Consider the following 5,537-nt stretch of genomic DNA (forward strand, 5'->3'; position numbering starts at 1 on the left):
ACTGGCAACCACCCCTTTCGTTTTTTTTATTTTATTTTTATTTTTTTATATATATTTTTTATTTAAAAAAATTCATTTTTTAGTTTTTAATTTTATTACTTTATTAATTTTTGTAGTGACCCAAATAATTAACGAAGCTGAGGTAGCTTAGTTAGAGGGTTAATTTGGACTCTGGGTCACTAAGATCTACTAGAAGGGCATTTTGGGAATTTTAGATTGTTTGACCGGACGTACACTAGGGTTGCTGGACGTACGCTCCTATTTTTAGTGCCGACATACGCGGGGGGACCACCGGACGTATGCTGACAATAGTATGCCGTACTCTGCAAATAGTACACGGACGTATACTCCTAAAGTACAAGACATACGCTACTTTTGGAATACCCCTTGGATAATACCCATATGTACGATGCAGCCTTTGGACCGCTGGTGAATAGTACTGGACGTACACTCAATAGTACCTGATTTCAGGAAGGTTGGTAGCACACTCAGCTATAAATACCTCTACCCCCCCTACGATTTTCTCACCCAGACAACCTTCAGGCTGTGACGACTCGCTTGATAAAAACATGACTAAAAATTTTTCTTTTTAAAGGAACTGTAACCCACAACAAAGCGGCTTGTCACAGTGGCATAGTGATACCGTAGTATGCCACGAACCCATGCATTAACCTAATTGACAATATCATATGCCACACAGAGCTACATTTATCATCAAATGATTCATCAGAGTTCATATCTTTGCAACAGAATATATTAACGTTAGACATACATAACATGTTTGAGCTGACAAATACATCTATATAAATAAAGTCTTACATACTTCAGATTGGCTATGCAATAAGTGTCACATACGACACATGCCTTATTCAAATTACTAATGTCTAAGAACTAGTCAAATAAAATAAACAGCCGATATATCTAGGCCTCAAACACTGCGATAACCTAGATACATAGCCACTGATTCATCCTCTATAGTCTTTGTACCTGCACCAACATTAACAATCTCATTTACACCATGGGAATCACCACCACCCATGATACAGGCGGATTTATGAGCCCGCCGTCTCCATAAAATAGAGACGCTCAACAGTATAGAACGTACTAGTTTTACAATATAGCCAATCAATCTCATCTAGATCATACGTACTTATATATATATATACATTTGGTATACAATTCATCATATGATAGCATCATAAATAATCATAAGCAACCATTCTCATCAATATGCATATTTACAATTACATCTACTAACACATAGCATATTGATACATCTTGTAAAAGCACATATAGAGCAAATCATCAACATAAAACCATATACTATGTATGCTCATGTTTATCATTGTCATTCTTGTTTCTTTTGTAAACCTTATGCTATGCATGCTTGTATTAATCATTATCATTCTTGTTTCTTATAAAACATATGTCCTTGTCTTTACTCTACTTGCCTTTACTTGTGCCATCTACAGCGTAAAGCCAATCCTTGTTTTGCTTGCCCCTACTTGTGCCATCTACAAAACAAGGACCGTTCTTACTTTGCTTGCCGCTACTTGTGCCATCTACAAAGTAAGACCAGTTACATTTCCTTTAACATGCTGTTCATCTTTGTTTTCGTGTTCGTATCATCATGATTTTCATTTCGTTTCATCCTTCATGTCATGTTCATGCTCATGTCATAAAATCTTTGAACTCATATGTAATTATAATTCATTTCATAAAATCATAGAATCATGTCATAAATCATGTGAATCATCATAAATTCATAATAATCATAATAACATAAATCTCACATAATCTTGTAAACCCATAGAAATTCATAGAAATATTACATCAAACATTCATCCAAAACATCATTCCATAATAGTATCATAAAACATGTTTTATGCTTTAAAAATATTATCTTTTAGCCCAGTAAAATACTTACATTGTTTGTTTGAGTAGCCTTACGTGAACACTTGACTCAATCGTAATACACCTCACAAACGCCTATGGCCAAAACCCACTTCTCTTTTCTTTTTCTCCTTCTTTTTCTTTCTTTCTTTCTCACGACCATCACCTCTCTCACCAATCCGTAGCTCTTTCTCTCTTTATTTCGTGTGTGTGTGTGTGAACGTGAGGGAAGAGTGGGGAGAAGAGTAAAGAAAAGGAATGGGAGAAAATGGAGTAGATAATCCTCTATGATTCTCTTTCTTTATTATAAAAGCATGCTAGGACAATCATTCCATACTATATATATTTCCCCCATATGCTTTCCTCCGTGGACCATATCAGTGCAATGCTAGCACACTCATATGTTCTTCCACCATACATTATTAAATGCCCACTTAGCATAATGATGGCCCCTTTAACAAATATTATTAATAAACCAAATGATTACCTATTCTATTCATTCACTACTAGTCTACAAACCTCTTACCACATCATTACACTCAACTCAAATTAACTTAATAATAAGTTAAACACTCATATATTAAATCACCAAATAATATTATCTGAACATAATCTCTCATATTAAATAAAACTCCACACTATAACTTATTATTACACTATATTATTTTAGTACCATTAATCCAATTTATTTATTAATCAATGCAGATTACTATAAGATTATTAATAATAAACTTAGTTATTTTCTCGGGCATTACACAGCCTCTGCGAAAAAATCCATCCTTGTGAGTGTGTTTTGTGTGAGGTTTGTGAGTTCGGTGCTATCGGAGAGGAGGTTCTTGATGTTTCACTTCAAGGAGGTAATACCCTTAAGCCTAGCTCATTTTTACGTCGTTATGCTGCTTAAATGTTGCCTTAAGTTGCTAGTTTTAGTTCTAGCTAGGTTGCGTTTTAAATCTTGACAAGGTTAGCATTTGACTTGGTTTAGCATGATTTCGTATGCATGGAGGTTTCATTTTGAGTTAGGAGACCTTAGAGAGCCTTTTGGTAACCTTAGAAATTAGTTCGGGAGAATAAGAGGATGGTTGAACCAAATGAGGTTCTACTTGAAACTCTCTAAGCGGACGTACGGCCTCGAGCCTGGACATATGGTCCAAAGTATTTCAGCGGAGGTACAGCCACGAGCTCGGACATATGGTCAGAAGTGTTCTAGGGAACGCCCCTTTGGCCAGTCGTCCGATAGCCTCTGTTTTCATGTTCTAGGTCGTTTTAGTTGGATTTAGAACTAATGATATGTCTTTTCTCAGTATTCGAGGTTATGAAGCCTCAAGGGAATTTTATGGAGGAGCTTTACCACCCGAGTGAGTACAAACTCACATGGACGCTTGTTGTTACTTTTCCTGCATTGCATGTCTATTTTATATATATACCAAACATGCATATTTTGCAACCCTCATGAAATACATTTTGGAACTACTGTGAACTCTCTTTTGTGAAAATGTGTGTTGATTAATAAGATAAGAATGAGGCTTGTCAAATTATGCATGTAAAAGACTAATAATACTAATTGCTTCGTATGACATGGTACACCGGTACGTACAGGATAACGGTCATGGGCTTACTATACAGATTAACTTTATGGTCAAATGTGTGTGTGGGCTTTGGATCCAATGGTTTCGTGACCAAGGCGCAGCCATTCCCAATGGATGGTCACTATAGGATGGACATCATTGGTGGTGCGGGCCACCCGAGGTCGGACTCGGTCGTGCCACTAATGTTATATATGGTAGACTTACAATATCCGGGGCACCGGTGTTGTATTATAGGTCCCTCGGGACAGCGCCAACTCTACTGAGAAGGGGTAATATCTCGGGTAGACCATACGGTTGAACTATTACTGTTACTCATGATTATAAGCACATATATTATATCTATATCACATCTATGATAAATTGTCATCTCATAATGTTACATGTGCTTTATAAACAATTGAATTCACCCTTAAATGACGGGTACGTCATGTGCATTTATACTCACTAAGTCATCGAACTTACCCTTATATTATTTCCTTTTTTTCTCTATATGTACAACTATGCTGTTATAGATAGTTTAGCAGAAGATGGATACCATGCAGCATCCGGACTTTTGGAGGATACGATCTGGGAGATGCTTGAGGACTTATTGCAAGCTTAGGCGGGTGCTCATGGTAACTAGCACCTTTAAGTTATGTTGTAGACGTAGAGCTTTTATGCATACTTGCATATTAAGGTGAATCATAGATCCCTTGTAAAGATGATGACTTGTATAATGTAATTTTAGCAACATGATAAACTTTGGCAGATGCTCTAGTTGTAACAATTATGTTTATAGAATTTTAATGCTCTGGTTGTATCCTCTCTTTTCGAGGAGTAGAGGTCCCTGAGTCTTGTTCGGAGAGGAATAAGGCTGGGAGACGAACCATGGAGTTAATTACCAATTAATTAATTTCCGGGGTGTTACAGCTGGTATTAGAGTAGTTGCTTTTCGGACCATAAGAATTGATCTGTTAAGTATTAGGTCTAGATTTATCAGAGCTTTTTGCTCTGCAAACTATAGGAACTGATCTATTAGGTGCTAGGAGTTGATCTACCAGAGCATAGGATTGATTTAACTTATACAAGGGATACAGAGTTTTGATACCTAATGATCTTGAGGATGTTGGACTTAAGGATTTTAGGAATTTGATATGGTACTGAAATCAGGACTAGGACCAATTTGATGATGCAACTTTGGAGATTAGGAATGATCTGTACTAAGATAGGTACATATGGTCTTAAGTAGGGCTGTTAATTGAGCGAAGCATCTCGCGAGCAAGCTCGAGCTCGGCTCGTGCTCGACTCGAATATTAAATGAAGCGTTTTATGAATACAAATTCTGGCTCGAATATTAAACGAAGCATGCTCGGCTTGACTCCGCTAAGCTCGTGAGTGTGCTCGTATAAGCTCGTATAAGTGTATAGTAAATAATTATTTGTAAAACTGTAAAAGTATGTTGTAGTTAAATTAAATAAGAGGTCAAGTATTAATTAACAAAAGATAAAAATTAAAGTAAAACTCAGTGGTGTTTTTGTAAATTGTAAGAGTACCCCTAGTCCAACTTTTTTAGCTTTTCATTTTTCATTTTCCAAGGCTATTCCAGACATTGCCACGTTTGCCTTGAGATCTAGGCCCGATCCCTATCAAATGTTTGATGATCCTCACTTCTTCTGACTCTTCCATTTCTTTCTTTTAACTTTTTTATTCACTTTTCTGTAACTTCTTCTTCTTGTTCGCTGACCCATTTCATTTTCCTTCTTCTTTCATTATCTTCTTCTTTCATACACACATTCCTATACACTAAAACATGGCTTGATTTTTTAATTGACTACAAAAATGCGAGTGCCGAACCGCCACACGCACATCGAAGGGAGACCGAAATGTAGAGATTAAGAGAGAGACTAAGACACAGAGAGAGATATGGTCAAAAGAAGAAGACGATGAAGCCAAAGAGGAAGGTTTCCAATCATGGGTTGTTGTGAGGTAAAAATTTTAGATTCGCTGTATTTTCTTTATGCCCATTGTATATAAAGAACGAAAATCACACTGTTTGGGTGAGATTTCACTTAGGTT

Source organism: Corylus avellana, chromosome ca5 (assembly GCF_901000735.1).
Source record: "Corylus avellana chromosome ca5, CavTom2PMs-1.0".
NCBI lineage: Eukaryota > Viridiplantae > Streptophyta > Magnoliopsida > Fagales > Betulaceae > Corylus > Corylus avellana.